Source organism: Arachis hypogaea, chromosome 8 (assembly GCF_003086295.3).
Source record: "Arachis hypogaea cultivar Tifrunner chromosome 8, arahy.Tifrunner.gnm2.J5K5, whole genome shotgun sequence".
In the NCBI taxonomy this organism is placed as follows: Eukaryota; Viridiplantae; Streptophyta; class Magnoliopsida; order Fabales; family Fabaceae; genus Arachis; species Arachis hypogaea.
This window is the reverse complement of record NC_092043.1, coordinates 15,945,795-15,957,242: the sequence shown is the minus strand read 5'-3', so window position 1 is coordinate 15,957,242 and position 11,448 is coordinate 15,945,795.

Below are 11,448 nucleotides of genomic sequence, written 5' to 3'. Positions count from 1 at the left end.
ATAATTAAAAAAATTCTTGAAAAAGTCATGCTTGTTGTCTATATATTTTTGTGTACTCCTATATATTATTTGTAGATCTATATACTATTTAGAGACGATGATAATTGATTAAAAATACGGAATTAAAAAAAATTAAAGGGAGTTCGATTAGGTGAACTTACTCTAAAGAAAATGTATTTAAAAAATTAAAGTTCAAAAATAATTTTTGGGGAATTATGAAAATTGTTTTATTTCCGAAAAAAAACCCTTTAGATATCCCTATCATAATCATAACACAAACCATTAAAAATAATCTACTTGTGAGAAAATTTGATACTATACATAAAATTTTGTGTAAACTTTATTTTCACCAATATCCCAAATAAACAACAACGACAAAAGATTTATAGTCATGATTTACCTTTTATTTTTCAATGGAATTATGCCCTAATTATCTACTAACTACTAACAAACCCCTAATGAGTTTAATATTAATGAATTAATAAGGACACTTATCAAAGATATTACTGTAATAAGTTTATTTTAGAAAGTTAAAAATTTGGAGTCTTCAATGTATTTTTTGTGTATTTAATACAGAAAATTAATTAAAATCTTATAATAGAAATAACCTTAATAATAACTATCTTTAAAATATTCGTAAACAAAACTCCAATATCTACAATTTAACCTTTATTGGACTTAGATTGTATATACCCTAGTCACAAAAAAAAAAAGATTGTATATACCCCCACCAAACCAGATCAAATTTATTGGGTTCAAATTTGACTAAAGTTTTGTAGGTAGCTAAAAGAAATAGAAAATTTGTCTCTAATTATTTCCTAATTTCCCTCACTTTTTGTTAGGAGGATAAAGAAACATGTTTGTATTAGGATAACAAGAAGTAATAAATTATGTCCCTATAAAGCATGTTCAAATTAGGGATGTTAATGGGTTTTCGTTTGGGGAAGATCTTTTTAGTTTTTGTTGCAAGGTTGTGAGAACCGGACCGGTCAAACAATCAGTAAAGTTACTGGTTTAATGGTTTATTAGTTCGACAGAGTTTAACCGGTTTAATTAAATATTAAATAAAATTATTAAAAAATCTAAAAATAATTTTAAATATATAAATTCAATAATTTTTAACTTAATAAAATTTAAAATTTCACGTAATAAATTATCCGTTACTTAATATTAGAGGTTCACAAACAACTTCAAACATCAAAGTTTATAACTAAACAAAAAAAAGCACATAATGACAAACACATAATGCTCTACATTCAAAAGAAACAATTACTAGCAAGTTTTTAACTAATCAAAGGTGCAACTCATCAAAAATCATAATTATCATTAAGTGTTCCAACTAAGAATATTCACGTTGTTGTTCAACTGAAATTTGATTATATTATCCAAATCTAAAGTACAATAAAGGTGACTCGTTATAATAGATTGTTAATAATGGAACGCATTCAACATTCCACCTTGTCCCTCAGACCACAATTTAGCACAAATAATGAGGTTTTGCAACTAAGCATTAAGTTTAACCATGAATTTCATGTGGAAACATACCAAAGAATGTTAGAAACATAAACCAACCTAAACGCAGGGGCGGAGCTAGGTGAAATATTAGAAGGGGGCCAAAAATATTTACACAATAAAATAAGACTAAAATAAAATTTTAAGGAGGGGCTAAACTGAAATTTACATATAATTTACATGTAAAAAATTAAAATTAGGGGGGCCATTGCCCCCCTTTTTATGTATGTAGCTTCGCCCCTGCCTAAACGAAAAAATTTCCAAAACAATGTCATTGCTTTCGGGGCTATGAATAGCTGCTGGTCAAGGATGTTATGCACATAAAACATTAAACATGTTTGCCACATGAACCCGCCAATGGTACCATGATGTAATGAACATTTGGGTCTTCTAGTCATCTGTTTATCTCAATACCAGAGGAGCAGGAAATTACCGATGCAGAACAAGAAGGCAAAATGGTGACAACGGCATGATTTTTTATTTTAACTTCATTTTTTGGAGATGGAAGGTTTAACCGATTCTACAACCACCTGTTTTAAAAAAAGAAATCATGAAGCAGCAACCAAAATCATGAAATAGCAACCAAAATCATGTAATCCAGCATGAACAAATAAATAATTCAGCAACCAAAATCATGAAGCAGCAACTCATTTTATCATGAACAAATCATGAACAGATACCAAATCATGAACAACAACTCAAACAGAATTTTTCTGATGACCTCATCGTGAATCTAGATAACAAATCATGAACAGATACCAAATCATGAATCCAGATAACAAAACATGAACACAGATTCAATCATGAATAGAAAAATTATAAAATCAACCACAGATAACAAATCATGAAAACGAATAAGAACAGAGGATTACCGGCGGCGAGTAACGGCAATGAAGGAGGAGGCAAGCTCGGCGACGATGATGGAGGAGGCGAGCTTGGCGACAACGAAGAGGGGCTGTGGGACGGCGAAGAGGGGCTGTGGGATGTGGGATGCAGTGGCGATGGTGGTGGCTTTGCGACGGCGAAGAGGGGCTGCTCGATCGTGGCCCGTGGGTGCTTTCTCTTCTGCCCGTGGTGGCTATGCTGATTGCTGTGCTTTCTCTTGGAGTCTTGTGAGAGTGTGAGACTGAGATTAGGATCAGGGTTCGCACTTCGTTGCGTTTAGCTTTTTTACCTTCAAAACGACGTCGTTTAGCAATTTAATATCCAAACCAAAAACCGCTAAAAAACCAGACGGTTCTTCTGGTTCATCGGTTAACTGCCGATTCGACCGATTTTTTCACCGATTTTTTGCCAGGCAGTTTCTGACCTTACCCGGACCGGCTAGGTGACCGATTTTTTGTTTTTTCGGTTGAACCAACCGATTCGGTTCGGTTTTCAGAACCATAGTTTTTTGTTTTTATTTAATAAAATATATTTTATTATGGGTCTCTATTTATTTTCTTCCATAAAAAGGCAGATATCTACGGATATACATGAATATTAAATTTTTAAAAAATTTATATAATCATGATAAAATTCAATATAATTCAACTAAAAGTATTAAATTAAACATAATCAAAACACAAATTTAACATATTATTTTAGTTTAATTTAATAAAAAATAACAATACATTTTTTTTATTAACAGAGAGTCCAGAGGCCCAAAAAACAAAAAAAAACTAGATAGACATTACTCTCACGGTCTTCTTTCTACTCTTGTCATAAGCAAGGAGGGGCACTAGAAAGGGACAGGAGCAAAGAAAGAGTGAACCCCGATTGGATTGAGCTGCGCTTTCTTCACCAACACATCTGCATAGAAGTTGGCCTGATAAAATACATACTTGAGAGAAACACTGGTCATTCTACTTGGAGCTCATTAATGCCCCTAATTAGAGAAGAGGTATGACGATGACTACTGACTGACCCATCTATTAGCTTTAAAGCGCAAGTGAAATCTGTCTCGATTTGCAATTTATTGACTCTTAGCTCTACAACTAGTATAAATGGTAAAAATTTCTACAATTGTAATAGCAACCTTGCTAATCTTCATCATGAAGCTCGCCGCAACGTTTCCATCGTCATTTTGAAGAAGGCCATTACAACTCCTGGAAATTGCAGGAAGGATGATTGATCCATCAATATTAAGCTTTATGCATCCATCCTTTAGAGGTTCCCAACCAACTACGTAAGCTCTGGTGGGGTTGATTAATTTTTTACTGCTCTTTGTGAGGTTCATCAGATTGTTGTACTGCTCTGCCAAGTTGCTGGACAACTTATACACATTGAGGCCAGTAGTTCTTTTATTTTTGAAGATTAACTCATTTCATGCTTTCCATAAAAATGTTGTTGCAAATGGTAACAAAGAGGGTGTGGTAAGGAGTACCACTAATTTTTCAAGTGGTCTTAAAGAGATTTACCTTAAGCCAATCTTGCAAGGATTGATTAAAGAAATCTCAAAGAAGAACACTAGTTAATCTTCTAGTCCAAACACTATGGACATAGGGGAAATCATGCAGCACGTAGAGCAGAGTTTCATCATGATCCTGATGGCATCTAGGACAACTTCCAACTGTTGTAAGACCTCTTCTCATTCTGTTAGCATTAGTAAGTAGTGCACTGTGGTACAGTAGCCAAGAAAAAGTTTAGTCTTTTTCATGGCTACTATACCATAATTTGAAGTTTATGTCTAATTCTTCTTCACCATCATAATAAGTAGAGTATGCTAATTTAATAAAAAGCTTCCTATATGTAGAGGGTAACCAACTAATACAATCCATACCAAGAGAATGGTGAGGTGATTTCGAAGTGAATAATATGAATGACATCATCTGGGAAGTATCTGTTTAACATTTTCCAATTTCACTCCCCATCCCGATTCACGAAGCTTGAAAGCTTATCAGTTAATTTCTCTTCAGCAATAGGACACAAAGCAACATCCTTTAAGCTGCTAATTCCAAAACTCAGTGACTTGTCCAAACCTCAATAAATTGATTACAGACTTTCACAATCCCTTTCTAAGCATTATAGCAATTGGACTTTTTGAAAGACTTTGGAAATAGGGTTATTGCCACAACACTACTTGGCTCTAAAAACTTTAACTTTTAGACTATTACACTTCATCATAAGCCCCAAGCAAGCTTCATAAGAAAAAGATTGTTTGTATCTTGAGCTCTCCGAAGCCCTAAACCACCTTGATCCTTTGGTTTACACACGGTATCCTAGTTCAGTAGATGAATTTTCTTATCTTGACTCTCAATCCCCAAGAAAAATCATGACAAATCTTTTCAATATTATTGAAAACTTTCTTAGGAACTTTCATGGTTTGCATGACATAGCTTAGAATAGATGACATAACGAATTGGACCAGCATTGCTCCTCCAACTTTGGATAGAGTCTTCATGTTCCAATTCGAGAGTTTTGCTTACATCTTGTCAATGATAGGTTGAAAGTATTATTTATCGCAATTCTCATGAATGAATAGGACTCCTAAGTATTTTCCTTGATTGCTGGTAAGAGGTATCCCTATCTCCTTGCTAAGCTCTTGTCTGATGTTATGGTTCACATTTTTCGAGAAGAATACACACGACTTTGTCATAATAACTTTCTGTCCTGAGGAATCACAAAAGATATTTAGCGCCTCCTTGACAACTCCCACTTGATCCTTATTTTCTTGCGCAAAAAGAACTTGATCATCTGCAAAATAATGATGATAAAGATTAGGGCCATACCTAGACAATTTTATAGGTTTATATTTTTTACTTTCAATTAAAGAGTGTATTAGATGTGAGAGCCGTTCAATACAAAGAACAAAGATAGGGTGAGAAGAGATCTCCCTGTCTTATTCCTCTAAATGGTGTAAAAGCCTCGGAAGGTAATCCATTCCAAAAAAGACTCATAGTGGTAGATGAAATGCAAAAGTATATGTTCTTTAAAATCTACTAAAAAATACAAATATCCCTAAGATTTTCAATGATAAACTCCCAGTTGAGCCTATCATATGCCTTCTCCAAATCAATGTTAATAGCCATGAGTAGAGTGCCACCATTCCTGGTCCTTATAGTGTGAACAACTTCCTAAGCAATCAATCTCTTATCCGCACTAACTCTTTCTGGAACAAAATTAGCTTGAGTGTTATTAACTAAATTATTCAAAGGTGGTTTCAATTTGTCAGCAATCATCTTAGTCACAATTTTATAACAAACATTACAGAGACTAATAAGCCTAAATTGAGTAAAGTTCTCAGGAGAGGGAATCTTAGGGATGATAGGGATGAGAGTTTGCTTAATAAGAGCTTTCTTCTCTAACTCTCTAAAAATCATCTTTATCCCCACAGTAAGAGACTCGACCTGCAATAGGAAACATAGGAAAGCAAGGATCATAATGATGAGGTGAATATAAAGATTTGAAAAAAGATATTCCCATAGCTTTAAAAGTCTCCACATCTTCAATCCATCTTCCCTCATCAATGTTTAGGGTGAGGATCTTGTTTCTCCATCTTCTTTCATTCGCTTTCTGGTGGAAGTACTTTGAGTTTTTATCTCCAAAATTTATCACATTACACTTAAACATATATTGCCAATAAATTTTCTCCTGAATAGTGATAACCTCATACTCCTTTCAAAGATCTTTCTATAGCTTTTCTAAGAAAGAATTCAGGTTAAAAAAAAGATGACAATTAATACCATCCAATCTGTTTAGAGTTATATGCCTTTTTCTGGAAGATATAGCCAAAAGTGTGAATATTCCAAGATTTGACATTATCCACAAAGGCTAAAATATTTTTCAGAAGGTTCCCTTGCTTATCCCAGCTTTGTTTTACCAGATTATTATAATCCTCATGAAGGATCCAACGAGCCAGCAATCGGAAAGGCTTATCTCCATCGTGTGTATCGGCAAGGTTGAAATAAAGGAGAAGTGGCAAGTGGTCATCAGATTTAAGCTTCGAAAGGTGTCTCACCTCTGCTGTAACACTCTCACTATCAGAATGTCACGCTTTTGGCTGCGCCACTATGATAGCTTAGGTATTATGATGACTCTAAATGTATTTAGTTTAATAATAGGAGCCTGTTTAAAACTTAAAATATGCATAACCTTTCGAAGGACTTTTTCGTTGAAAACACACACACACACACACACACACACACACACACATATATATATATATATATATATATATATATATATATATGAATACATATATACACATAATACCAATATACAAACTTTACATATCATAAGTCCTATCCCTCTTACAAAATTGGTAAAGATAAAGGCGAGGGAAAATATAACATCTAAAACAATACAAAAATATCGTATAACAAAACTAGAAATAAAGTCTTCATAACTTCTTCGCTCATGTCTTGAAAGAGAGAAAACATGTAGGGGAGTGAGAACATCGTCCTCGTTGGTTCTCACTATAGGGTTATAGAATTGCTATAATAAGATACGTAAAATAAAACTATTTTTAAAGTACAGTGATCATTACTCGTTTTACGTGCGTTTTTGAAAGCCAAAGAGTTAATATCCAAAAATCCGTTTCCAAAAGGAATATTAGCTAATTATCCAGAATTTGGAAAACTTTTTCCTCTTTTATAAAAATCTTAAAATCTTTCCTAGACAGTAAGAATGACCAACTTGTCCCAAGCATAAGTTCATTAAGTATATGATGAACCAATTTGATTTTTCATACTTTACTAAAACATAAACATAAAAGAAGTTACCTAAGCTGTATAAATGATCATCCTGTTCCAAACATAGGTTCATTAAGTCTATGCTGAACCAATTAGATATTTTATACAGATCTAGACCTCAAACATACCAACCACGTCCTCAAGCCCAAACAACTCAATCAGTATCCAAATCACCACAATCCAAACAATTTCAGTCACAAACACAAGTAAAGAGGTTCAAACACAATCAAAATAGTTACATCATGTATGGCAATTAGTAGTTAAACATAATTATTCACATAGGCAAACCAATTACAATATGCACACCCAAACAATATCACAAAGATGCATATGATGAATGTCTGTTCTATTGGCTGTGATATCACATTGTCGGTTCAGCTGCCAATCTGACACATTCCCATGGGAATGTCGCCTTTCGGTCACGAATATATAAACGGGAACCCCCCACGGATATAGTACCGTGCCCACTCTTGTGACCCGAAGGGATGTGAATGGGATACTTTGCCTCCCACCTCACATCTACACATAAACGGGATTAACCAACCGTCCTTACGTCGGCACCGCAACCTCGACAAGCAGGATTAACCAACCATCCTTGCCAGGCGCGAGCGACTTATCAACAATCTCAGTAATATCCACAATCAGTCAAGCTCAACATCTTATTTCAAAAATCATTCTTGATCCATTTATTTTCAAATAACAAACGTATTCAGTTCACATCTCGCCAAGGACCACTTTTCTCAAATAATTTTTCTTTTCAAAACATAAACACTTTCTGCAACATCTTTCCAAAACTCCCAAATGACTTCAAAACCATGCCAAATTCAATATCTCTTCTGAAAGACTCAAAATCATTCATTTTCAAACCATTCGCTCGATCACTTTAAAATCAAAAGTTATTAATTTAAAATCCACGGCAATGTCTAAAGACTTTAGGGGAAAACAACCTACCTCCTATCCTTAAATTTAGTAAATATTCTTAAAAATCATTGCTTTCTTAACTTGAATTATTCAAAGAAAGTTTTTAAACCAAATCATATAAATAAGAAGTTTCGAACAAATTTCAAATCCAAAACCAATCTCAATCTCATTCTTGAAACCAAATCTTTCAACTTTTTCTAAAGTATCACAAAATGACATCAGTCAATCAAAGTCCAATTTCTTATAAATTCATTAAAACTCTTCTGAACGAAATCCTTAAGTCCAACTCAAAACATAAGCCCTTTTTATATATATAAAATCGATCTTAGAACATAATACATTTCTTAAGTGATTTAAAATCATAATAAAATTCTTTTTTGAATAGATCGAACTCAAGATATAGGTTTTTCTCAAATAAATTAAACTCGAAAACGTAACTATTTCTTTAATAACTCAAATAATACGATTTCTCAAATAAATTAAACTTTTCAAAGTTTTAGAATTTTTTGAAAATTTGGCAGCACCTTCCCTAAAACTTTGACTTTGCCACCCTTTTTGGGTCCCAACCAAACCAATCCTCAACTCTTTTTTACGGGTTCAAGACTAAATCAGTTTCCAATAAAACAAAATTTAGACTTTCAAACTATCAAAATCATTTCAAATCAAACCAACTCATAAATAGTTATGTTTTCGAGTTTTAATTTATTTGAGAAATCGTATTATTTGAGCTATTAAAGAAATAGTTATGTTTTCAAGTTTAATTTATTTGAGAAAAACCTATGTCTTGAGTTCGATCTATTCAGAAAAGAATTTCATTACGATTTTAAATCACTTAAGAAATGTATTATGTTCTAAGATCGATTTCATATATATAGATAGGGCTTATGTTTTGAGTTGGACTTAAGGATTTCGTTCAGAGGAGCTTTGATGAATTTATAAGAAATTGAACTTTGATTGAATGATGTCATTTTGTGATACTTTGGAAAAAGTTGAAACAATTGGTTTCAAGAATGAGATTGAGATTGGTTTTGGATTTGAAATTTGTTCGAAAATTCCGATGTATTTGATTTGGTTTTGATTTGGTTTAGAAACTTTCATTGAATAACTCAAATTAAGAAAACAATGATTTTTAAGAATCTTTACTAAATTTAAGGTTAGGAGGTAGGTTGTTTTCCCCTAAAGTTTGAAGACGTTGCCGTGGATTTTAAACTAATAGCTTTTGACTTTAAAGTAATCGAGCAAATGGTTTGAAAATGATTGATTTTGAGTCTTTCAGAAGAGATTTTAAATTTGGCATGGTTTTGAAGTCATTTGGGAGTTTTGAAAAGATGTTGCAGAAAGTGGCTCTGTTTTGAAAAGAAAATTTATTTGAGAAAAGTGGTCCTTGGTGAGATGTGAACTGAATACGTTTGTTATTTGAAAGTAAATGGACCAAGAATGATTTTTGAAATAAGATATTGAGTCTGATTGATTGTGGATATTACTGAGATTGTTGATAAGTCGCTTGCGCCTGGCAAGGATGGTTGGTTAATCCCGCTTGTCGAGGTTACGGCGCCGGCGTAAGGACGGTTGGTTAATCCTGCTTACGTGTAGATGTGATGTCGGAAGCAGAGTATCCCACTCGCATCCTTTCGGGTCACAAGAGTGTGCCCGACACTATATCCGTGGAGGGTTCCATTTAAATATTTGTGACTGAAAGGTGACATTCCCATGAGAATGTGTCGGATTGCCAGTTGAACCGACAATGTGATATCATAGCCAGTAGGACAGACATTCTTCATATGCATCTATGTGACATTGTTTGGGTGTGTATATTGTAATTGGTTTGCCTATGTGAATACTTATGTTTAACTGCTAATTGTCATACTTGATGTAACTGCTTTGATTGTGTTTGAACCTCTTTACTTGTGTTTGTGACTGAAATTATTTGGATTGTGGTTGTTTGGATGCTGATTGAGTTGTTTGGACTTGAGGCGGTGGTTGGTATGTTTGAGGTCTAGATATGTATAAAATATCTATCTGGTTCAGCATAGACTTAATGAACCTATGCTTGAAACATGATGATCATTTATACAGCTTAGGTAACTTCTTTTATGTTTATATTTTAGTAAAGTATAAAAAATCAAACTGGTTTAGCATAGACTTAATGAACCTATGCTTGGGACAGGTTGGTCATTCATACTGTTTAGAAAATATTTTAGGATTTTTATAACAGAGGAAAAAGTTTTCCAAATTTTGGATAATTAGTTGATTTTCCATTTGGAAACGGATTTTTGGATGTTAACTCTTTGGTTTTCAAAAAGGCACGTAAGACGAGTAATGATCATTGTACTTTAAAAATAGTTTTATTTTATGTATTTTATTATAACAATTCTATAACCCTATAGTGAGAACCAGCGAGGTCGATGTTCTCACTCCCCCTACATGTTTTCTCTTTTTCAGGATATGGGCAAAGAAGTTATGAAGACTTTATATTTATAGTTTTGTTATACGATATTTTTGTATTGTTTTAGACGTTATATTTTTTCTCACCATTATCTTTACCAATTTTGTAAGAGGGATAGGATTTATGATATGTAAAGTTTTTATATTGGTATCATGTGTATATATGTATTCTTTGTAAGTATATATGTGTATATATGGTATCAACGAACGAGTATTTCGAAAGGTTATGCGTATTTTAAATTTTAAACAGGCTCCTATTATTAAACTAAATATATTTAGAGTCGTCATAATACCTAAGCTATCAGAGTGACGCAGTCGGAAGCAGGACATTCTGATAGCGAAAGTGTTATATTTGTGGTATCAGAGCAGTCTTTCCTGTAGAGTCCGAGGAATGGACTGACTAAGCTTCAATTGTATACTCTGAGCGTCTGTCATGTAGTAGGTCTTGTTCGGATAACGAGAATTAGAGTTTTATGCACATACATGACGGTCTATTGATTAATGCCGTTAGCCTTTTATTGCATACTTCCTGGTATTAAGTTTGGCCGGCTTTAAATTAAACTAGTGAATTATATAAATGGAAGTACTAAGGGGTTGTCATAGACGATATACAAGTTATAGGTAACACGAATTGTGGATTTTTGGGAACATTAGAAACTGTTTCTCGAGGTTACTCAGTTAAGTGTCTTGAAGTTCTTGTTTGCTATTCCTTTTGAAAAGTAGTTTGATTTTTCCAACCCTATTCCTCTATTCATATGCATTCTTGTTTGATCCTAATTGCATATGTCTGCTTGAAATTCTTAGTGTATCTACCTTTTTCTGTTTATATTCTTCTTTTTGATTCATGTATTCTTTTGAATGACTTTGAATTTGTCTTGATGCAGTGTGCCTTTTTAAG